This window comes from Colletes latitarsis, chromosome 11, assembly GCF_051014445.1.
Source record: "Colletes latitarsis isolate SP2378_abdomen chromosome 11, iyColLati1, whole genome shotgun sequence".
In the NCBI taxonomy this organism is placed as follows: domain Eukaryota; kingdom Metazoa; phylum Arthropoda; class Insecta; order Hymenoptera; family Colletidae; genus Colletes; species Colletes latitarsis.
The window spans coordinates 235548-261035 of NC_135144.1; positions in this window are offsets into that span (position 1 = coordinate 235548).

Below are 25488 nucleotides of genomic sequence, written 5' to 3' on the forward strand. Positions count from 1 at the left end.
GTGGTAACACACTGAAGCAGTCAATTAAACCTGGTTTCGATCAATATTTCAGAGGATAACACCGGTTAGGTCTGGGTTAGGTCTGGGAAATGCGCGCATCTGGCTTATTCTTTCGCCTTCTTCGCATACTTCTTGGCCAGATCCTGGGTTTTTTTCGTGTTTGAATCACGTAGGAATGTGGTACCACACTGAAGCAGTCAATTAAACCTGGTTTCGATCAATATTTTAGAGGATAACGCCGGTTAGGTCTGGGTTAGGTCTGGGAAATGCGCGCATCTGGCTTATACTTTCGCCTTTTTCGCAAACTTGTTGGCCAGATCCTGGGTATTTTCCGTGTTTGAAACACGTAGTAATGTGGTAACACACTGAAGCAGTCAATTAAACCTGGTTTCGATCAATATTTTAGAGGATAACACCGGTTAGGTCTGGGTTAGGTCTGGGATATGCGCGCCTCTGGCTTATACTTTCGCATTTTTCGCAAACTTGTTGGCCAGATCCTGGGTTTTTTTCGTGTTTGAATCACGTAGTAATGTGGTACCACACAGAAACAGTCCATTAAACCTGGTTTCGGACAGTATTTTGGTGGATAACACTGGTTAGGCCTGGGTTTCGTCTGGGATATGTCCGCACCTGGCTCATGATTTTGCCTTCTTCGCATACTTGTTGGCCAGATCCTGGGTTTTTTTCGTGTTTGAATCACGTAGTAATGTGGTACCACACTGATGCAGTCAATTAAACCTGGTTTCGATCAATATTTGAGAGCATAACACCGGTTAGGTCTGGGTTAAGTCTGGGATTTGCGCGCATCTGGCTAATACTTTCGCCTTTTTCGCAAACTTGTTGGCCAGATCCTGGGTATTTTCCGTGTTTGAATCACGTAGTAAAGTGGTAACACACTGAAGCAGTCAATTAAACCTGGTTTCGATCAATATTTTAGAGGATAACACCGGTTAGGTCTGGGTTAGGTCTGAGATATGCCCCCATCTGGCTCATGATTTTGCCTTCATCGCATACTTGTTGGCCAGATCCTGGGTTTTTTCCGTGTTTGGATCACGTAGTAATGTGGTAACACACTGAAGCAGTCAATTAAACCTGGTTTCGATCAATATTTCAGAGGATAACACCGGTTAGGTCTGGGTTAGGTCTGGGAAATGCGCGCATCTGGCTTAGACTTTCGCCTTCTTCGCATACTTGTTGGCCAGATCCTGGGTTTTTTTCGTGTTTGAATCACGTAGGCAAAGTGGTAACACACTGAAGCAGTCAATTAAACCTGGTTTCGATCAATATTTTAGAGGATAACACCGGTTAGGTCTGGGTTAGGTCCGGGATATGCCCGCATCTGGCTCATGATTTTGCCTTCTTCGCAAACTTGTTGGCCAGATCCTGGGTATTTTCCGTGTTTGAATCACGTAGTAATGTGGTAACACACTGAAGCAGTCAATTAAACCTGGTTTCGATCAATATTTCAGAGGATAACACCGGTTAGGTCTGGGTTAAGTCTGGGAAATGCGCGCATCTGTCTTATACTTTCGCCTTCTTCGCAAACTTGTTGGCCAGATCCTGGGTATTTTCCGTGTTTGAATCACGTAGTAAAGTGGTAACACACTGAAGCAGTCAATTAAACCTGGTTTCGATCAATATTTTAGAGGATAACACCGGTTAGGTCTGGGTTAGGTCTGGGTTATGCCCGCATCTGGCTCATGATTTTGCCTTCTTCGCATACTTGTTGACCAGATCTTGGGTTTTTTTCGTGTTTGAATCACGTAGTAATGTGGTAACACACTGAAGCAGTCAATTAAACCTGGTTTCGATCAATATTTTAGAGGATAACACCGGTTAGGTCTGGGTTAGGTCTGGGTTATGCCCGCATCTGGCTCATGATTTTGCCTTCTTCGCATACTTGTTGGCCAGATCTTGGGTTTTTTTCGTGTTTGAATCACGTAGTAATGTGGTAACACACTGAAGCAGTCAATTAAACCTGGTTTCGATCAATATTTTAGAGGATAACACCGGTTAGGTCTGGGTTAGGTCTGGGTTATGCCCGCATCTGGCTCATGATTTTGCCTTCTTCGCATACTTGTTGGCCAGATCCTGGGTATTTTCCGTGTTTGAATCACGTAGTAAAGTGGTAACACACTGAAGCAGTCAATTAAACCTGGTTTCGATCAATATTTTAGAGGATAACACCGGTTAGGTCTGGGTTAGGTCTGGGTTATGCCCGCATCTGGCTCATGATTTTGCCTTCTTCGCATACTTGTTGACCAGATCTTGGGTTTTTTTCGTGTTTGAATCACGTAGTAATGTGGTAACACACTGAAGCAGTCAATTAAACCTGGTTTCGATCAATATTTCAGAGGATAACACCGGTTAGGTCTGGGTTAGGTCTGGGAAATGCGCGCATCTGGCTTATTCTTTCGCCTTCTTCGCATACTTCTTGGCCAGATCCTGGGTTTTTTTCGTGTTTGAATCACGTAGGAATGTGGTACCACACTGAGGCAGTCAATTAAACCTGGTTTCGATCAATATTTTAGAGGATAACGCCGGTTAGGTCTGGGTTAGGTCTGGGAAATGCGCGCATCTGGCTTATACTTTCGCCTTTTTCGCAAACTTGTTGGCCAGATCCTGGGTATTTTCCGTGTTTGAAACACGTAGTAATGTGGTAACACACTGAAGCAGTCAATTAAACCTGGTTTCGATCAATATTTTAGAGGATAACACCGGTTAGGTCTGGGTTAGGTCCGGGATATGCGCGCATCTGGCTTATACTTTCGCCTTTTTCGCAAACTTGTTGGCCAGATCTTGGGTTTTTTTCGTGTTTGAATCACGTAGTAATGTGGTAACACACTGAAGCAGTCAATTAAACCTGGTTTCGATCAATATTTCAGAGGATAACACCGGTTAGGTCTGGGTTAGGTCTGGGAAATGCGCGCATCTGGCTTATTCTTTCGCCTTCTTCGCATACTTCTTGGCCAGATCCTGGGTTTTTTTCGTGTTTGAATCACGTAGGAATGTGGTACCACACTGAAGCAGTCAATTAAACCTGGTTTCGATCAATATGTTAGAGGATAACACCGGTTAGGTCTGGGTTAGGTCTGGGTTATGCCCGCATCTGGCTCATGATTTTGCCTTCTTCGCATACTTGTTGGCCAGATCCTGGGTTTTTTCCGTGTTTGAATCACGTAGTAATGTGGTAACACACTGAAGCAGTCAATTAAACCTTGTTTCGATCAATATTTTAGAGGATAACACCGGTTAGGTCTGGGTTAGGTCTGGGATTTGCGCACATCTGGCTTATACTTTCGCCTTCTTCGCATACTTGTTGGCCAGATCCTGGGGTTTTTTCGTGTTTGAATCACGTAGTAATGTGGTAACACACTGAAGCAGTCAATTAAACCTGGTTTCGATCAATATTTTAGAGGATAACACCGGTTAGGTCTGGGTTAGGTCTGGGTTATGCCCGCATCTGGCTCATGATTTTGCCTTCTTCGCATACTTGTTGGCCAGATCCTGTTTTTTTTTCGTGTTTGAATCACGTAGTAATGTGGTAACACACTGAAGCAGTCAATAAAACCTGGTTTCGATCAATATTTTAGAGGATAACACCGGTTAGGTCTGGGTTAGGTCTGGGTTATGCCCGCATCTGGCTCATGATTTTGCCTTCTTCGCATACTTGTTGGCCAGATCCTGGGTTTTTTTCGTGTTTGAATCACGTAGTAATGTGGTAACACACTGAAGCAGTCAATTAAACCTGGTTTCGATCAATATTTTAGAGGATAACACCGGTTAGGTCTGGGTTAGGTCTGGGTTATGCCCGCATCTGGCTCATGATTTTGCCTTCATCGCATACTTGTTGGCCAGATCCTGGGTTTTTTTCGGGTTTGAATCACGTAGTAATGTGGTACCACACAGAAACAGGCCACTAAACCTGGATTCGGACAGTATTTAGGAGGATAACACCGGTTAGGTCTGGGTTAGGTCCGGGATATGCGCGCATATGGCTCATGATTTTGCCTTCTTCGCATACTTGTTGGCCAGATCCTGGGTTTTTTTCGTGTTTGAATCACGTAGTAATGTGGTAACACACTGAAGCAGTCAATTAAACCTGGTTTCGATCAATATTTTAGAGGATAACACCGGTTAGGTCTGGGTTACGTCTGGGTTATGCCCGCATCTGGCTCATGATTTTGCCTTCATCGCATACTTGTTGGCCAGATCCTGGGTTTTTTTCGGGTTTGAATCACGTAGTAATGTGGTACCACACAGAAACAGTCCACTAAACCTGGATTTGGACAGTATTTAGGAGGATAACACCGGTTAGGTCTGGGTTAGGTCCGGGTTATGCCCGCATCTGGCTCATGATTTTGCCTTCTTCGCATACTTGTTGGCCAGATCCTGGGTTTTTTTCGTGTTTGAATCACGTAGTAATGTGGTAACACACTGAAGCAGTCAATTAAACCTGGTTTCGATCAATATTTTAGAGGATAACACCGGTTAGGTCTGGGTTAGGTCCGGGATATGCGCGCATCTGGCTTATACTTTCGCCTTTTTCGCAAACTTGTTGGCCAGATCTTGGGTTTTTTTCGTGTTTGAATCACGTAGTAATGTGGTAACACACTGAAGCAGTCAATTAAACCTGGTTTCGATCAATATTTCAGAGGATAACACCGGTTAGGTCTGGGTTAGGTCTGGGAAATGCGCGCATCTGGCTTATTCTTTCGCCTTCTTCGCATACTTCTTGGCCAGATCCTGGGTTTTTTTCGTGTTTGAATCACGTAGGAATGTGGTACCACACTGAAGCAGTCAATTAAACCTGGTTTCGATCAATATTTTAGAGGATAACGCCGGTTAGGTCTGGGTTAGGTCTGGGAAATGCGCGCATCTGGCTTATACTTTCGCCTTTTTCGCAAACTTGTTGGCCAGATCCTGGGTATTTTCCGTGTTTGAAACACGTAGTAATGTGGTAACACACTGAAGCAGTCAATTAAACCTGGTTTCGATCAATATTTTAGAGGATAACACCGGTTAGGACTGGGTTAGGTCTGGGATTTGCGCGCATCTGCCTTATACTTTCGCCTTTTTCGCAAACTTGTTGGCCAGATCCTGGGTTTTTTCCGTGTTTGAATCACGTAGTAATGTGGTAACACACTGAAGCAGTCAATAAAAAACCTGGTTTCGATCAATATTTTAGAGGATAACACCGGTTAGGTCTGGGTTAGGTCTGGGAAATGCGCGCATCTGGCTTATACTTTCGCCTTTTTCGCAAACTTGTTGGCCAGATCCTGGGTTTTTTTCGTGTTTGAATCACGTAGTAATGTGGTAGCACACTGAAGCAGTCAATTAAACCTGGTTTCGATCAATATTTCAGAGGATAACACCGGTTAGGTCTGGATTAGGTCTGGGATATGCGCGCATCTGCCTTATACTTTCGCCTTTTTCGCAAACTTGTTGGCCAGATCCTGGGTTTTTTTCGTGTTTGAATCACGTAGTAATGTGGTAACACACTGAAGCAGTCAATTAAACCTGGTTTCGATCAATATGTTAGAGGATAACACCGGTTAGGTCTGGGTTAGGTCTGGGTTATGCCCACATCTGGCTCATGATTTTGCCTTCTTCGCATACTTGTTGGCCAGATCCTGGGTTTTTTCCGTGTTTGAATCACGTAGTAATGTGGTAACACACTGAAGCAGTCAATTAAACCTTGTTTCGATCAATATTTTAGAGGATAACACCGGTTAGGTCTGGGTTAGGTCTGGGATTTGCGCACATCTGGCTTATACTTTCGCCTTCTTCGCATACTTGTTGGCCAGATCCTGGGGTTTTTTCGTGTTTGAATCACGTAGTAATGTGGTAACACACTGAAGCAGTCAATTAAACCTGGTTTCGATCAATATTTTAGAGGATAACACCGGTTAGGTCTGGGTTAGGTCTGGGTTATGCCCGCATCTGGCTCATGATTTTGCCTTCTTCGCATACTTGTTGGCCAGATCCTGTTTTTTTTTCGTGTTTGAATCACGTAGTAATGTGGTAACACACTGAAGCAGTCAATAAAACCTGGTTTCGATCAATATTTTAGAGGATAACACCGGTTAGGTCTGGGTTAGGTCTGGGTTATGCCCGCATCTGGCTCATGATTTTGCCTTCTTCGCATACTTGTTGGCCAGATCCTGGGTTTTTTTCGTGTTTGAATCACGTAGTAATGTGGTAACACACTGAAGCAGTCAATTAAACCTGGTTTCGATCAATATTTTAGAGGATAACACCGGTTAGGTCTGGGTTAGGTCTGGGTTATGCCCGCATCTGGCTCATGATTTTGCCTTCATCGCATACTTGTTGGCCAGATCCTGGGTTTTTTTCGGGTTTGAATCACGTAGTAATGTGGTACCACACAGAAACAGGCCACTAAACCTGGATTCGGACAGTATTTAGGAGGATAACACCGGTTAGGTCTGGGTTAGGTCCGGGATATGCGCGCATATGGCTCATGATTTTGCCTTCTTCGCATACTTGTTGGCCAGATCCTGGGTTTTTTTCGTGTTTGAATCACGTAGTAATGTGGTAACACACTGAAGCAGTCAATTAAACCTGGTTTCGATCAATATTTTAGAGGATAACACCGGTTAGGTCTGGGTTAGGTCTGGGTTATGCCCGCATCTGGCTCATGATTTTGCCTTCATCGCATACTTGTTGGCCAGATCCTGGGTTTTTTTCGGGTTTGAATCACGTAGTAATGTGGTACCACACAGAAACAGTCCACTAAACCTGGATTTGGACAGTATTTAGGAGGATAACACCGGTTAGGTCTGGGTTAGGTCCGGGTTATGCCCGCATCTGGCTCATGATTTTGCCTTCTTCGCATACTTGTTGGCCAGATCCTGGGTTTTTTTCGTGTTTGAATCACGTAGTAATGTGGTAACACACTGAAGCAGTCAATTAAACCTGGTTTCGATCAATATTTTAGAGGATAACACCGGTTAGGTCTGGGTTAGGTCTGGGTTATGCCCGCATCTGGCTCATGATTTTGCCTTCATCGCATACTTGTTGGCCAGATCCTGGGTTTTTTCCGTGTTTGAATCACGTAGTAATGTGGTAACTCACTGAAGCAGTCAATTAAACCTGGTTTCGATCAATATTTCAGAGGATAACACCGGTTAGGTCTGGGTTAGGTCTGGGTTATGCCCGCATCTGGCTCATGATTTTGCCTTCTTCGCATACTTGTTGGCCAGATCCTGGGTTTATTTCGTGTTTGAATCACGTAGGAATGTGGTAACACACTGAAGCAGTCAATTAAACCTGGTTTCGATCAATATTTTAGAGGATAACACCGGTTAGGTCTGGGTTTGGTCTGGGATATGCGCGCATCTGGCTTATACTTTCGCCTTCTTCGCATACTTGTTGGCCAGATCCTGGGTTTTTTTCGTGTTTGAATCACGTAGTAATGTGGTAACAAACTGAAGCAGTCAATAAAACCTGGTTTCGATCAATATTTTAGAGGATAACACCGGTTAGGTCTGGGTTCGGTCTGGGATTTGCGCGCATATGGCTTATACTTTCGCCTTTTCCGCAAACTTGTTGGCCAGATCCTGGGTATTTTCCGTGTTTGAATCACGTAGTAATGTGGTAATTCACTGAAGCAGTCAGTTAAACCTGGTTTCGATCAATATTTTAGAGGATAACACCGGTTAGGTCTGGGTTAGGTCTGGGTTATGCCCGCATCTGGCTCATGATTCTGCCTTCTTCGCATACTTGTTGGCCAGATCCTGGGTATTTTCCGTGTTTGAAACACGTAGTAATGTGGTAACACACTGAAGCAGTCAATTAAACCTGGTTTCGATCAATATTTTAGAGGATAACACCGGTTAGGTCTGGGTTAGGTCTGGGTTATGCCCGCATCTGGCTCATGATTTTGCCTTCATCGCATACTTGTTGGCCAGATCCTGGGTTTTTTTCGTGTTTGCATCACGTAGTAATGTGGTAACACACTGAAGCTGTCAATTAAACCTGGCTTCGATCAATATTTTAGAGGATAACACCGGTTAGGTCTGGGTTAGGTCTGGGTTATGCCCGCATCTGGCTCATGATTTTGCCTTCTTCGCATACTTGTTGGCCAGATCCTGGGTTTTTTTCGTGTTTGAAACACGTAGTAATGTGGTAACACACTGAAGCTGTCAATTAAACCTGGTTTCGACCAATATTTTAGAGGATAACACCGGTTAGGTCTGGGTTAGGTCTGGGTTATGCCCGCATCTGGCTCATGATTTTGCCTTCATCGCATACTTGTTGGCCAGATCCTGGGTTTTTTTCGGGTTTGAATCACGTAGTAATGTGGTACCACACAGAAACAGTCCACTAAACCTGGATTCGGACAGTATTTAGGAGGATAACACCGGTTAGGTCTGGGTTAGGTCCGGGATATGCGCGCATATGGCTTATACTTTCGCCTTTTTCGCAAACTTGTTGGCCAGATCCTGGGTTTTTTCCGTGTTTGAATCACGTAGTAATGTGGTAACACACTGAAGCAGTCAATTAAACCTGGCTTCGATCAATATTTTAGAGGATAACACCGGTTAGGTCTGGGTTTCGTCTGGGTTATGTCCGCACCTGGCTCATGATTTTGCCGTCTTCGCATACTTCTTGGCCAGATCCTGGGGTTTTTTCGTGTTTGAATCACGTAGTAATGTGGTGACACACTGAAGCTGTCAATTAAACCTGGTTTCGATCAATATTTCAGAGGATAACACCGGTTAGGTCTGGGTTTCGTCTGGGTTATGTCCGCACCTGGCTCATGATTTTGCCGTCTTCGCATACTTCTTGGCCAGATCCTGGGTTTTTTCCGTGTTTGAATCACGTAGTAATGTGGTAACACACTGAAGCAGTCAATAAAAAACCTGGTTTCGATCAATATTTTAGAGGATAACACCGGTTAGGTCTGGGTTCGGTCTGGGATTTGCGCGCATATGGCTTATACTTTCGCCTTTTTCGCAAACTTGTTGGCCAGATCCTGGGTTTTTTTCGTGTTTGAATCACGTAGTAATGTGGTAGCACACTGAAGCAGTCAATTAAACCTGGTTTCGATCAATATTTCAGAGGATAACACCGGTTAGGTCTGGATTAGGTCTGGGATATGCGCGCATCTGCCTTATACTTTCACCTTTTTCGCAAACTTGTTGGCCAGATCCTGGGTTTTTTCCGTGTTTGAATCACGTAGTAATGTGGTAACACACTGAAGCAGTCAATAAAAAACCTGGTTTCGATCAATATTTTAGAGGATAACACCGGTTAGGTCTGGGTTAGGTCTGGGAAATGCGCGCATCTGGCTTATACTTTCGCCTTTTTCGCAAACTTGTTGGCCAGATCCTGGGTTTTTTTCGTGTTTGAATCACGTAGTAATGTGGTAGCACACTGAAGCAGTCAATTAAACCTGGTTTCGATCAATATTTCAGAGGATAACACCGGTTAGGTCTGGATTAGGTCTGGGATATGCGCGCATCTGCCTTATACTTTCGCCTTTTTCGCAAACTTGTTGGCCAGATCCTGGGTTTTTTTCGTGTTTGAATCACGTAGTAATGTGGTGACACACTGAAGCAGTCAATTAAACCTGGTTTCGATCAATATTTTAGAGGATAACGCCGGTTAGGTCTGGGTTAGGTCTGGGTTATGCCCGCATCTGGCTCATGATTTTGCCGTCTTCGCATACTTGTTGGCCAGATCCTGGGGTTATTTCGTGTTTGAATCACGTAATAATGTGGTAACACACTGAAGCTGTCAATTAAACCTGGTTTCGATCAATATTTCAGAGGATAACACCGGTTAGGTCTGGGTTTCGTCTGGGTTATGTCCGCACCTGGCTCATGATTTTGCCGTCTTCGCATACTTCTTGGCCAGATCCTGGGGTTTTTTCGTGTTTGAATCACGTAGTAATGTGGTGACACACTGAAGCAGTCAATTAAACCTGGTTTCGATCAATATTTTAGAGGATAACGCCGGTTAGTTCTGGGTTAGGTCTGGGTTATGCCCGCATCTGGCTCATGATTTTGCCTTCTTCGCATACTTGTTGGCCAGATCCTGGGGTTTTTTCGTGTTTGAATCACGTAGTAATGTGGTGACACACTGAAGCAGTCAATTAAACCTGGTTTCGATCAATATTTTAGAGGATAACGCCGGTTAGGTCTGGGTTAGGAATGGGTTATGCCCGCATCTGGCTCATGATTTTGCCGTCTTCGCATACTTGTTGGCCAGATCCTGGGGTTTTTTCGTGTTTCAATCACGTAGTAATGTGGTAACACACTGAAGCAGTCAATTAAACCTGGTTTCGATCAATATTTCAGAGGATAACACCGGTTAGGTCTGGGTTTCGTCTGGGTTATGTCCGCACCTGGCTCATGATTTTGCCATCTTCGCATACTTGTTGGCCAGATCTTGGGTTTTTTTCGTGTTTGAATCATGTAGTAATGTGGTAACACACTGAAGCAGTCAATTAAACCTGGTTTCGATCAATATTTTAGAGGATAACACCGGTTAGGTCTGGGTTAGGTCTGGGTTATGCCCGCATCTGGCTCATGATTTTGCCTTCTTCGCATACTTGTTGGCCAGATCTTGGGTTTTTTTCGTGTTTGAATCACGTAGTAATGTGGTAACACACTGAAGCAGTCAATTAAACCTGGTTTCGATCAATATTTTAGAGGATAACACCGGTTAGGTCTGGGTTAGGTCTGGGTTATGCCCGCATCTGGCTCATGATTTTGCCTTCATCGCATACTTGTTGGCCAGATCCTGGGTTTTTTCCGTGTTTGAATCACGTAGTAATGTGGTCACACACTGAAGCAGTCAATTAAACCTGGTTTCGATCAATATTTCAGAGGATAACACCGGTTAGGTCTGGGTTAGGTCTGGGAAATGCGCGCATTGTGCTTATTCTTTCGCATTCTTCGCATACTTGTTGGCCAGATCCTGGGTATTTTCCGTGTTTGAATCACGTAGTAATGTGGTAACACACTGAAGCAGTCAATTAAACCTGGTTTCGATCAATATTTTAGAGGATAACACCGGTTAGGTCTGGGTTAGGTCTGGGTTATGCCCGCATCTGGCTCATGATTTTGCCTTCTTCGCATACTTGTTGGCCAGATCTTGGGTTTTTTTCGTGTTTGAATCACGTAGTAATGTGGTAACACACTGAAGCAGTCAATTAAACCTGGTTTCGATCAATATTTTAGAGGATAACACCGGTTAGGTCTGGGTTAGGTCTGGGTTATGCCCGCATCTGGCTCATGATTTTGCCTTCATCGCATACTTGTTGGCCAGATCCTGGGTTTTTTCCGTGTTTGAATCACGTAGTAATGTGGTCACACACTGAAGCAGTCAATTAAACCTGGTTTCGATCAATATTTCAGAGGATAACACCGGTTAGGTCTGGGTTAGGTCTGGGAAATGCGCGCATTGTGCTTATTCTTTCGCATTCTTCGCATACTTGTTGGCCAGATCCTGGGTATTTTCCGTGTTTGAATCACGTAGTAATGTGGTAACACACTGAAGCAGTCAATTAAACCTGGTTTCGATCAATATTTTAGAAGATAACACCGGTGTAGGTCTGGGTTAGGTCTGGGTTATGCCCGCATCTGGCTCATGATTTTGCCTTCCTCGCATACTTGTTGGCCAGATCCTGGGTATTTTCCGTGTTTGAAACACGTAGTAATGTGGTAACACACTGAAGCAGTCAATTAAACCTGGTTTCGATCAATATTTTAGAGGATAACACCGGTTAGGTCTGGGTTTCGTCTGGGTTATGTCCGCACCTGGCTCATGATTTTGCCGTCTTCGCATACTTGTTGGCCAGATCCTGGGGTTTTTTCGTGTTTGAATCACGTAGTAATGTGGTAACACACTGAAGCAGTCAATTAAACCTGGTTTCGATCAATATTTCAGAGGATAACACCGGTTAGGTCTGGGTTAGGTCTGGGTTATGCCCGCATCTGGCACATGATTTTGCCGTCTTCGCATACTTGTTGGCCAGATCCTGGGGTTTTTTCGTGTTTGAATTACGTAGTAATGTGGTGACACACTGAAGCAGTCAATTAAACCTGGTTTCGATCAATATTTTAGAGGATAACGCCGGTTAGTTCTGGGTTAGGTCTGGGTTATGCCCGCATTTGGCTCATGATTTTGCCTTCTTCGCATACTTGTTGGCCAGATCCTGGGGTTTTTTCGTGTTTGAATCACGTAGTAATGTGGTGACACACTGAAGCAGTCAATTAAACCTGGTTTCGATCAATATTTTAGAGGATAACGCCGGTTAGGTCTGGGTTAGGTCTGGGTTATGCCCGCATCTGGCTCATGATTTTGCCGTCTTCGCATACTTGTTGGCCAGATCCTGGGGTTATTTCGTGTTTGAATCACGTAATAATGTGGTAACACACTGAAGCTGTCAATTAAACCTGGTTTCGATCAATATTTCAGAGGATAACACCGGTTAGGTCTGGGTTTCGTCTGGGTTATGTCCGCACCTGGCTCATGATTTTGCCGTCTTCGCATACTTGTTGGCCAGATCCTGGGGTTTTTTCGTGTTTGAATCACGTAGTAATGTGGTGACACACTGAAGCAGTCAATTAAACCTGGTTTCGATCAATATTTTAGAGGATAACGCCGGTTAGTTCTGGGTTAGGTCTGGGTTATGCCCGCATCTGGCTCATGATTTTGCCTTCTTCGCATACTTGTTGGCCAGATCCTGGGGTTTTTTCGTGTTTGAATCACGTAGTAATGTGGTGACACACTGAAGCAGTCAATTAAACCTGGTTTCGATCAATATTTTAGAGGATAACGCCGGTTAGGTCTGGGTTAGGTCTGGGTTATGCCCGCATCTGGCTCATGATTTTGCCGTCTTCGCATACTTGTTGGCCAGATCCTGGGGTTTTTTCGTGTTTCAATCACGTAGTAATGTGGTAACACACTGAAGCAGTCAATTAAACCTGGTTTCGATCAATATTTCAGAGGATAACACCGGTTAGGTCTGGGTTTCGTCTGGGTTATGTCCGCACCTGGCTCATGATTTTGCCATCTTCGCATACTTGTTGGCCAGATCTTGGGTTTTTTTCGCGTTTGAATCATGTAGTAATGTGGTAACACACTGAAGCAGTCAATTAAACCTGGTTTCGATCAATATTTTAGAGGATAACACCGGTTAGGTCTGGGTTAGGTCTGGGTTATGCCCGCATCTGGCTCATGATTTTGCCTTCTTCGCATACTTGTTGGCCAGATCTTGGGTTTTTTTCGTGTTTGAATCACGTAGTAATGTGGTAACACACTGAAGCAGTCAATTAAACCTGGTTTCGATCAATATTTTAGAGGATAACACCGGTTAGGTCTGGGTTAGGTCTGGGTTATGCCCGCATCTGGCTCATGATTTTGCCTTCATCGCATACTTGTTGGCCAGATCCTGGGTTTTTTCCGTGTTTGAATCACGTAGTAATGTGGTCACACACTGAAGCAGTCAATTAAACCTGGTTTCGATCAATATTTCAGAGGATAACACCGGTTAGGTCTGGGTTAGGTCTGGGAAATGCGCGCATTGTGCTTATTCTTTCGCATTCTTCGCATACTTGTTGGCCAGATCCTGGGTATTTTCCGTGTTTGAATCACGTAGTAATGTGGTAACACACTGAAGCAGTCAATTAAACCTGGTTTCGATCAATATTTCAGAGGATAACACCGGTTAGGTCTGGGTTAGGTCTGGGTAATGCCCGCATCTGGCTCATGATTTTGCCTTCTTCGCATACTTGTTGGCCAGATCCTGGGTTTTTTTCGTGTTTGAATCACGTAGTAATGTGGTAATACACTGAAGCAGTCAATTAAACCTGGTTTCGATCAATATTTTAGAGGATAACACCGGTTAGATCTGGGTTAGGTCTGGGTTATGCCCGCATCTGGCTCATGATTTTGCCTTCATCGCATACTTGTTGGCCAGATCCTGGGTTTTTTTCGGGTTTGAATCACGTAGTAATGTGGTACCACACAGAAACAGTCCACTAAACCTGGATTCGGACAGTATTTAGGAGGATAACACCGGTTAGGTCTGGGTTAGGTCCGGGATATGCGCGCATATGGCTTATACTTTCGCCTTTTTCGCAAACTTGTTGGCCAGATCCTGGTTTTTTTCCGTGTTTGAATCACGTAGTAATGTGGTAACACACTGAAGCAGTCAATTAAACCTGGTTTCGATCAATATTTCAGAGGAAAACACCGGTTAGGTCTGGGTTAGGTCTGGGAAATGCCCGCATCTGGCTCATGATTTTGCCTTCATCGCATACTTGTTGGCCAGATCCTGGGTTTTTTTCGGGTTTGAATCACGTAGTAATGTGGTACCACACAGAAACAGTCCACTAAACCTGGATTCGGACAGTATTTAGGAGGATAACACCGGTTAGGTCTGGGTTAGGTCCGGGATATGCGCGCATATGGCTTATACTTTCGCCTTTTTCGCAAACTTGTTGGCCAGAACCTGGGTTTTTTCCGTGTTTGAATCACGTAGTAATGTGGTAACACACTGAAGCAGTCAATTAAACCTGGTTTCGATCAATATTTCAGAGGAAAACACCGGTTAGGTCTGGGTTAGGTCTGGGAAATGCGCGCATCTGGCTTATACTTTCGCCTTCTTCGCATACTTGTTGGCCAGATCCTGGGTTTTTTTCGTGTTTGAATCACGTAGGAATGTGGTAACACACTGAAGCAGTCAATTAAACCTGGTTTCGATCAATATTTTAGTGGATAACACCGGTTAGGTCTGGGTTAGGTCTGGGTTATGCCCGCATCTGGCTCATGATTTTGCCTTCTTCGCATACTTGTTGGCCAGATCCTGGGTTTTTTTCGTGTTTGAATCACGTAGTAATGTGGTAACACACTGAAGCAGTCAATTAAACCTGGTTTCGATCAATATTTTAGAGGATAACACCGGTTAGGTCTGGGTTAGGTCTGGGTTATGCCCGAATCTGGCTCATGATTTTGCTCTCTTCGCATACTTGTTGGCCAGATCCTGGGTTTTTTTCGTGTTTCAATCACGTAGTAATGTGGTAACACACTGAAGCAGTCAATTAAACCTGGTTTCGATCAATATTTCAGAGGATAACACCGGTTAGGTCTGGGTTAGGTCTGGGTTATGCCCGCATCTGGCTCATGATTTTGCCTTCATCGCATACTTGTTGGCCAGATCCTGGGTTTTTTCCGTGTTTGAATCACGTAGTAATGTGGTCACACACTGAAGCAGTCAATTAAACCTGGTTTCGATCAATATTTCAGAGGATAACACCGGTTAGGTCTGGGTTAGGTCTGGGAAATGCGTGCATCTGGCTTATTCTTTCGCATTCTTCGCATACTTGTAGGCCAGATCCTGGGTATTTTCCGTGTTTGAAACACGTAGTAATGTGGTAACACACTGAAGCAGTCAATTAAACCTGGTTTCGATCAATATTTCAGAGGATAACACCGGTTAGGTCTGGGTTAGGTCTGGGTTATGCCCGCATCTGGCTCATGATTTTGCCTTCTTCGCATACTTGTTGGCCAGATCCAGGGTTTTTTTCGTGTTTGAATCACGTAGTAATGTGGTAATACACTGAAGCAGTCAATTAAACCTGGTTTCGATCAATATTTTAGAGGATAACACCGGTTAGGTCTGGGTTAGGTCTGGGTTATGCCCGCATCTGGCTCATGATTTTGCCTTCTTCGCATACTTGTTGGCCAGATCCTGGGTATTTTCCGAGTTTGAATCACGTAGTAATGTGGTAACACACTGAAGCAGTCAATTAAACCTGGTTTCGATCAATATTTCAGAGGATAACACCGGTTAGGTCTGGGTTAGGTCTGGGTTATGCCCGCATCTGGCTCATGATTTTGCCTTCTTCGCATACTTGTTGGCCAGATCCTGGGTTTTTTTCGTGTTTGAATCACATAGTAATGTGGTAATACACAGAAGCAGTCAATTAAACCTGGTTTCGATCAATATTTTAGAGGATAACACCGGTTAGGTCTGGGTTAGGTCTGGGTTATGCCCGCATCTGGCTCATGATTTTGCCTTCTTCGCATACTTGTTGGCCAGATCCTGGGTTTTTTTCGTGTTTGATTCACGTAGTAATGTGGTAACACACTGAAGCAGTCAATTAAACCTGGTTTCGATCAATATTTTAGAGGACAACACCGGTTAGGTCTGGGTTAGGTCTGGGTTATGCCCGCATCTGGCTCATGATTTTGCCTTCATCGCATACTTGTTGGCCAGATTCTGGGTTTTTTCCGTGTTTGAATCACGTAGTAATGTGGTAACACACTGAAGCAGTCTATTAAACCTGGTTTCGATCAATATTTCAGAGGATAACACCGGTTAGGTCTGGGTTAGGTCTGGGAAATGTGCGCATCTGGCTTATACTTTCGCCTTCTTCGCATACTTGTTGGCCAGATCCTGGGTTTTTTTCGTGTTTGAATCACGTAGTAATGTGGTAATACACTGAAGCAGTCAATTAAACCTGGTTTCGATCAATATTTTAGAGGATAACACCGGTTAGGTCTGGGTTAGGTCTGGGTTATGCCCGCATCTGGCCCATGATTTTGCCTTCTTCGCATACTTGTTGGCCAGATCCTGGGTTTTTTTTGTGTTTGAATCACGTAGTAATGTGGTAACACACTGAAGCAGTCAATTAAACCTGGTTTCGATCAATATTTTAGAGGATAACGCCGGTTAGGTCTGGGTTAGGTCTGGGAAATGCGCGCATCTGGCTCATGATTTTGCCTTCTTCGCATACTTGTTGGCCAGATCCTGGGTATTTTCCGTGTTTGAATCACGTAGTAATGTGGTAACACACTGAAGCAGTCAATTAAACCTGGTTTCGATCAATATTTTAGAGGATAACAACCGGTTAGGTCTGGGTTAGGTCTGGGTTATGCCCGAATCTGGCTCATGATTTTGCCTTCTTCGCATACTTGTTGGCCAGAACCTGGGTTTTTTTCGTGTTTGAATCACGTAGTAATGTGGTAATACACTGAAGCAGACAATTAAACCTGGTTTCGATCAATATTTTAGAGGATAACACCGGTTAGATCTGGGTTAGGTCTGGGTTATGCCCGCATCTGGCTCATGATTTTGCCTTCTTCGCATACTTGTTGGCCAGATCCTGGGTTTTTTCCGTGTTTGAATCACGTAGTAATGTGGTCACACACTGAAGCAGTCAATTAAACCTGGTTTCGATCAATATTTCAGAGGATAACACCGGTTAGGTCTGGGTTAGGTCTGGGAAATGCGCGCATTGTGCTTATTCTTTCGCATTCTTCGCATACTTGTTGGCCAGATCCTGGGTATTTTCCGTGTTTGAATCACGTAGTAATGTGGTAACACACTGAAGCAGTCAATTAAACCTGGTTTCGATCAATATTTCAGAGGATAACACCGGTTAGGTCTGGGTTAGGTCTGGGTAATGCCCGCATCTGGCTCATGATTTTGCCTTCTTCGCATACTTGTTGGCCAGATCCTGGGTTTTTTTCGTGTTTGAATCACGTAGTAATGTGGTAATACACTGAAGCAGTCAATTAAACCTGGTTTCGATCAATATTTTAGAGGATAACACCGGTTAGATCTGGGTTAGGTCTGGGTTATGCCCGCATCTGGCTCATGATTTTGCCTTCTTCGCATACTTGTTGGCCAGATCCTGGGTTTTTTTCGGGTTTGAATCACGTAGTAATGTGGTACCACACAGAAACAGTCCACTAAACCTGGATTCGGACAGTATTTAGGAGGATAACACCGGTTAGGTCTGGGTTAGGTCCGGGATATGCGCGCATATGGCTTATACTTTCGCCTTTTTCGCAAACTTGTTGGCCAGATCCTGGGTTTTTTCCGTGTTTGAATCACGTAGTAATGTGGTAACACACTGAAGCAGTCAATTAAACCTGGTTTCGATCAATATTTCAGAGGAAAACACCGGTTAGGTCTGGGTTAGGTCTGGGAAATGCCCGCATCTGGCTCATGATTTTGCCTTCATCGCATACTTGTTGGCCAGATCCTGGGTTTTTTTCGGGTTTGAATCACGTAGTAATGTGGTACCACACAGAAACAGTCCACTAAACCTGGATTCGGACAGTATTTAGGAGGATAACACCGGTTAGGTCTGGGTTAGGTCCGGGATATGCGCGCATATGGCTTATACTTTCGCCTTTTTCGCAAACTTGTTGGCCAGATCCTGGGTTTTTTCCGTGTTTGAATCACGTAGTAATGTGGTCACACACTGAAGCAGTCAATTAAACCTGGTTTCGATCAATATTTCAGAGGAAAACACCGGTTAGGTCTGGGTTAGGTCTGGGAAATGCGCGCATCTGGCTTATACTTTCGCCTTCTTCGCATACTTGTTGGCCAGATCCTGGGTTTTTTTCGTGTTTGAATCACGTAGGAATGTGGTAACACACTGAAGCAGTCAATTAAACCTGGTTTCGATCAATATTTTAGAGGATAACACCGGTTAGGTCTGGGTTAGGTCTGGGTTATGCCCGCATCTGGCTCATGATTTTGCCTTCTTCGCATACTTGTTGGCCAGATCCTGGGTTTTTTTCGTGTTTGAATCACGTAGTAATGTGGTAACACACTGAAGCAGTCAATTAAACCTGGTTTCGATCAATATTTTAGAGGATAACACCGGTTAGGGCTGGGTTAGGTCTGGGTTATGCCCGAATCTGGCTCATGATTTTGCTCTCTTCGCATACTTGTTGGCCAGATCCTGGGTTTTTTTCGTGTTTCAATCACGTAGTAATGTGGTAACACACTGAAGCAGTCAATTAAACCTGGTTTCGATCAATATTTCAGAGGATAACACCGGTTAGGTCTGGGTTAGGTCTGGGTTATGCCCGCATCTGGCTCATGATTTTGCCTTCATCGCATACTTGTTGGCCAGATCCTGGGTTTTTTCCGTGTTTGAATCACGTAGTAATGTGGTCACACACTGAAGCAGTCAATTAAACCTGGTTTCGATCAATATTTCAGAGGATAACACCGGTTAGGTCTGGGTTAGGTCTGGGAAATGCGTGCATCTGGCTTATTCTTTCGCATTCTTCGCATACTTGTAGGCCAGATCCTGGGTATTTTCCGTGTTTGAAACACGTAGTAATGTGGTAACACACTGAAGCAGTCAATTAAACCTGGTTTCGATCAATATTTCAGAGGATAACACCGGTTAGGTCTGGGTTAGGTCTGGGTTATGCCCGCATCTGGCTCATGATTTTGCCTCCTTCGCATACTTGTTGGCCAGATCCAGGGTTTTTTTCGTGTTTGAATCACGTAGTAATGTGGTAATACACTGAAGCAGTCAATTAAACCTGGTTTCGATCAATATTTTAGAGGATAACACCGGTTAGGTCTGGGTTAGGTCTGGGTTATGCCCGCATCTGGCTCATGATTTTGCCTTCTTCGCATACTTGTTGGCCAGATCCTGGGTATTTTCCGAGTTTGAATCACGTAGTAATGTGGTAACACACTGAAGCAGTCAATTAAACCTGGTTTCGATCAATATTTCAGAGGATAACACCGGTTAGGTCTGGGTTAGGTCTGGGTTATGCCCGCATCTGGCTCATGATTTTGCCTTCTTCGCATACTTGTTGGCCAGATCCTGGGTTTTTTTCGTGTTTGAATCACGTAGTAATGTGGTAATACACTGAAGCAGTCAATTAAACCTGGTTTCGATCAATATTTTAGAGGATAACACCGGTTAGGTCTGGGTTAGGTCTGGGTTATGCCCTCATCTGGCTCATGATTTTGCCTTCTTCGCATACTTGTTGGCCAGATCGTGGGTTTTTTTCGTGTTTGAATCACGTAGTAATGTGGTAACACACTGAAGCAGTCAATTAAACCTGGTTTCGATCAATATTTTAGAGGACAACACCGGTTAGGTCTGGGTTAGGTCTGGGTTATGCCCGCATCTGGCTCATGATTTTGCCTTCATCGCATACTTGTTGGCCAGATTCTGGGTTTTTTCCGTGTTTGAATCACGTAGTAATGTGGTAACACACTGAAGCGGTCTATTAAACCTGGTTTCGATCAATATTTCAGAGGATAACACCGGTTAGGTCTGGGTTAGGTCTGGGAAATGTGCGCATCTGGCTTATACTTTCGCCTTCTTCGCATACTTGTAGGCCAGATCCTGGGTATTTTCCGTGTTTGAAACACGTAGTAATGTGGTAACACACTGAAGCAGTCAATTAAACCTGGTTTCGATCAATATTTCAGAGGATAACACCGGTTAGGTCTGGGTTAGGTCTGGGTTATGCCCGCATCTGGCTCATGATTTTGCCTTCTTCGCATACTTGTTGGCCAGATCGTGGGTTTTTTTCGTGTTTGAATCACGTAGGAATGTGGTAACACACTGAAGCAGTCAATTAAACCTGGTTTCGATCAATATTTTAGAGGATAACACCGGTTAGGTCTGGGTTAGGTCTGGGTTATGCCCGCATCTGGCTCATGATTTTGCCTTCTTCGCATACTTGTTGGCCAGATCCTGGGTTTTTTTCGTGTTTGAATCACGTAGTAATGTGGTAATACACTGAAGCAGTCAATTAAACCTGGTTTCGATCAATATTTTAGAGGATAACACCGGTTAGGTCTGGGTTAGGTCTGGGTTATGCCCGCATCTGGCCCATGATTTTGCCTTCTTCGCATACTTGTTGGCCAGATCCTGGGTTTTTTTCGTGTTTGAATCACGTAGTAATGTGGTAACACACTGAAGCAGTCAATTAAACCTGGTTTCGATCAATATTTTAGAGGATAACGCCGGTTAGGTCTGGGTTAGGTCTGGGTTATGTCCGCACCTGGCACATGATTTTGCCGTATTCGCATACTTGTTGGCCAGATCCTGGGGTTTTTTCGTGTTTGAATCACGTAGTAATGTGGTGACACACTGAAGCAGTCAATTAAACCTGGTTTCGATCAATATTTTAGAGGATAACGCCGGTTAGTTCTGGGTTAGGTCTGGGTTATGCCCGCATCTGGCTCATGATTTTGCCTTCTTCGCATACTTGTTGGCCAGATCCTGGGGTTTTTTCGTGTTTGAATCACGTAGTAATGTGGTGACACACTGAAGCAGTCAATTAAACCTGGTTTCGATCAATATTTTAGAGGATAACGCCGGTTAGGTCTGGGTTAGGTCTGGGTTATGCCCGCATCTGGCTCATGATTTTGCCTTCATCGCATACTTGTTGGCCAGATCCTGGGTTTTTTCCGTGTTTGAATCACGTAGTAATGTGGTCACACACTGAAGCAGTCAATTAAACCTGGTTTCGATCAATATTTCAGAGGATAACACCGGTTAGGTCTGGGTTAGGTCTGGGAAATGCGCGCATTGTGCTTATTCTTTCGCATTCTTCGCATACTTGTTGGCCAGATCCTGGGTATTTTCCGTGTTTGAATCACGTAGTAATGTGGTAACACACTGAAGCAGTCAATTAAACCTGGTTTCGATCAATATTTCAGAGGATAACACCGGTTAGGTCTGGGTTAGGTCTGGGTAATGCCCGCATCTGGCTCATGATTTTGCCTTCTTCGCATACTTGTTGGCCAGATCCTGGGTTTTTTTCGTGTTTGAATCACGTAGTAATGTGGTAATACACTGAAGCAGTCAATTAAACCTGGTTTCGATCAATATTTTAGAGGATAACACCGGTTAGATCTGGGTTAGGTCTGGGTTATGCCCGCATCTGGCTCATGATTTTGCCTTCATCGCATACTTGTTGGCCAGATCCTGGGTTTTTTTCGGGTTTGAATCACGTAGTAATGTGGTACCACACAGAAACAGTCCACTAAACCTGGATTCGGACAGTATTTAGGAGGATAACACCGGTTAGGTCTGGGTTAGGTCCGGGATATGCGCGCATATGGCTTATACTTTCGCCTTTTTCGCAAACTTGTTGGCCAGAACCTGGGTTTTTTCCGTGTTTGAATCACGTAGTAATGTGGTAACACACTGAAGCAGTCAATTAAACCTGGTTTCGATCAATATTTCAGAGGAAAACACCGGTTAGGTCTGGGTTAGGTCTGGGAAATGCGCGCATCTGGCTTATACTTTCGCCTTCTTCGCATACTTGTTGGCCAGATCCTGGGTTTTTTTCGTGTTTGAATCACGTAGGAATGTGGTAACACACTGAAGCAGTCAATTAAACCTGGTTTCGATCAATATTTTAGAGGATAACACCGGTTAGGTCTGGGTTAGGTCTGGGTTATGCCCGCATCTGGCTCATGATTTTGCCTTCTTCGCATACTTGTTGGCCAGATCCTGGGTTTTTTTCGTGTTTGAATCACGTAGTAATGTGGTAACACACTGAAGCAGTCAATTAAACCTGGTTTCGATCAATATTTTAGAGGATAACACCGGTTAGGTCTGGGTTAGGTCTGGGTTATGCCCGAATCTGGCTCATGATTTTGCTCTCTTCGCATACTTGTTGGCCAGATCCTGGGTTTTTTTCGTGTTTCAATCACGTAGTAATGTGGTAACACACTGAAGCAGTCAATTAAACCTGGTTTCGATCAATATTTCAGAGGATAACACCGGTTAGGTCTGGGTTAGGTCTGGGTTATGCCCGCATCTGGCTCATGATTTTGCCTTCATCGCATACTTGTTGGCCAGATCCTGGGTTTTTTCCGTGTTTGAATCACGTAGTAATGTGGTCACACACTGAAGCAGTCAATTAAACCTGGTTTCGATCAATATTTCAGAGGATAACACCGGTTAGGTCTGGGTTAGGTCTGGGAAATGCGTGCATCTGGCTTATTCTTTCGCATTCTTCGCATACTTGTAGGCCAGATCCTGGGTATTTTCCGTGTTTGAAACACGTAGTAATGTGGTAACACACTGAAGCAGTCAATTAAACCTGGTTTCGATCAATATTTCAGAGGATAACACCGGTTAGGTCTGGGTTAGGTCTGGGTTATGCCCGCATCTGGCTCATGATTTTGCCTTCTTCGCATACTTGTTGGCCAGATCCAGGGTTTTTTTCGTGTTTGAATCACGTAGTAATGTGGTAATACACTGAAGCAGTCAATTAAACCTGGTTTCGATCAATATTTTAGAGGATAACACCGGTTAGGTCTGGGTTAGGTCTGGGTTATGCCCGCATCTGGCTCATGATTTTGCCTTCTTCGCATACTTGTTGGCCAGATCCTGGGTATTTTCCGAGTTTGAATCACGTAGTAATGTGGTAACACACTGAAGCAGTCAATTAAACCTGGTTTCGATCAATATTTCAGAGGATAACACCGGTTAGGTCTGGGTTAGGTCTGGGTTATGCCCGCATCTGGCTCATGATTTTGCCTTCTTCGCATACTTGTTGGCCAGATCCTGGGTTTTTTTCGTGTTTGAATCACATAGTAATGTGGTAATACACAGAAGCAGTCAATTAAACCTGGTTTCGATCAATATTTTAGAGGATAACACCGGTTAGGTCTGGGTTAGGTCTGGGTTATGCCCGCATCTGGCTCATGATTTTGCCTTCTTCGCATACTTGTTGGCCAGATCCTGGGTTTTTTTCGTGTTTGATTCACGTAGTAATGTGGTAACACACTGAAGCAGTCAATTAAACCTGGTTTCGATCAATATTTTAGAGGACAACACCGGTTAGGTCTGGGTTAGGTCTGGGTTATGCCCGCATCTGGCTCATGATTTTGCCTTCATCGCATACTTGTTGGCCAGATTCTGGGTTTTTTCCGTGTTTGAATCACGTAGTAATGTGGTAACACACTGAAGCAGTCTATTAAACCTGGTTTCGATCAATATTTCAGAGGATAACACCGGTTAGGTCTGGGTTAGGTCTGGGAAATGTGCGCATCTGGCTTATACTTTCGCCTTCTTCGCATACTTGTTGGCCAGATCGTGGGTTTTTTTCGTGTTTGAATCACGTAGGAATGTGGTAACACACTGAAGCAGTCAATTAAACCTGGTTTCGATCAATATTTTAGAGGATAACACCGGTTAGGTCTGGGTTAGGTCTGGGTTATGCCCGCATCTGGCTCATGATTTTGCCTTCTTCGCATACTTGTTGGCCAGATCGTGGGTTTTTTTCGTGTTTGAATCACGTAGGAATGTGGTAACACACTGAAGCAGTCAATTAAACCTGGTTTCGATCAATATTTTAGAGGATAACACCGGTTAGGTCTGGGTTAGGTCTGGGTTATGCCCGCATCTGGCTCATGATTTTGCCTTCTTCGCATACTTGTTGGCCAGATCCTGGGTTTTTTTCGTGTTTGAATCACGTAGTAATGTGGTAATACACTGAAGCAGTCAATTAAACCTGGTTTCGATCAATATTTTAGAGGATAACGCCGGTTAGGTCTGGGTTAGGTCTGGGAAATGCGCGCATCTGGCTCATGATTTTGCCTTCTTCGCATACTTGTTGGCCAGATCCTGGGTATTTTCCGTGTTTGAATCACGTAGTAATGTGGTAACACACTGAAGCAGTCAATTAAACCTGGTTTCGATCAATATTTTAGAGGATAACACCGGTTAGGTCTGGGTTAGGTCTGGGTTATGCCCGAATCTGGCTCATGATTTTGCCTTCTTCGCATACTTGTTGGCCAGAACCTGGGTTTTTTTCGTGTTTGAATCACGTAGTAATGTGGTAATACACTGAAGAAGTCAATTAAACCTGGTTTCGATCAATATTTTAGAGGATAACACCGGTTAGGTCTGGGTTAGGTCTGGGTTATGCCCGCATCTGGCCCATGATTTTGCCTTCTTCGCATACTTGTTGGCCAGATCCTGGGTTTTTTTCGTGTTTGAATCACGTAGTAATGTGGTAACACACTGAAGCAGTCAATTAAACCTGGTTTCGATCAATATTTTAGAGGATAACGCCGGTTAGGTCTGGGTTAGGTCTGGAAAATGCGCGCATCTGGCTCATGATTTTGCCTTCTTCGCATACTTGTTGGCCAGATCCTGGGTATTTTCCGTGTTTGAATCACGTAGTAATGTGGTAACACACTGAAGCAGTCAATTAAACCTGGTTTCGATCAATATTTTAGAGGATAACACCGGTTAGGTCTGGGTTAGGTCTGGGTTATGCCCGAATCTGGCTCATGATTTTGCCTTCTTCGCATACTTGTTGGCCAGATCCTGGGTCTTTTTCGTGTTTGAATCACGTAGTAATGTGGTAACACACTGAAGCAGTCAATTAAACCTGGTTTCGATCAATATTTTAGAGGATAACGCCGGTTAGGTCTGGGTTAGGTCTGGGAAATGCGCGCATCTGGCTCATGATTTTGCCTTCTTCGCATACTTGTTGGCCAGATCCTGGGTATTTTCCGTGTTTGAATCAAGTAGTAATGTGGTAACACACTGAAGCAGTCAATTAAACCTGGTTTCGATCAATATTTAAGAGGATAACACCGGTTAGGTCTGGGTTAGGTCTGGGTTATGCCCGAATCTGGCTCATGATTTTGCCTTCTTCGCATACTTGTTGGCCAGAACCTGGGTTTTTTTCGTGTTTGAATCA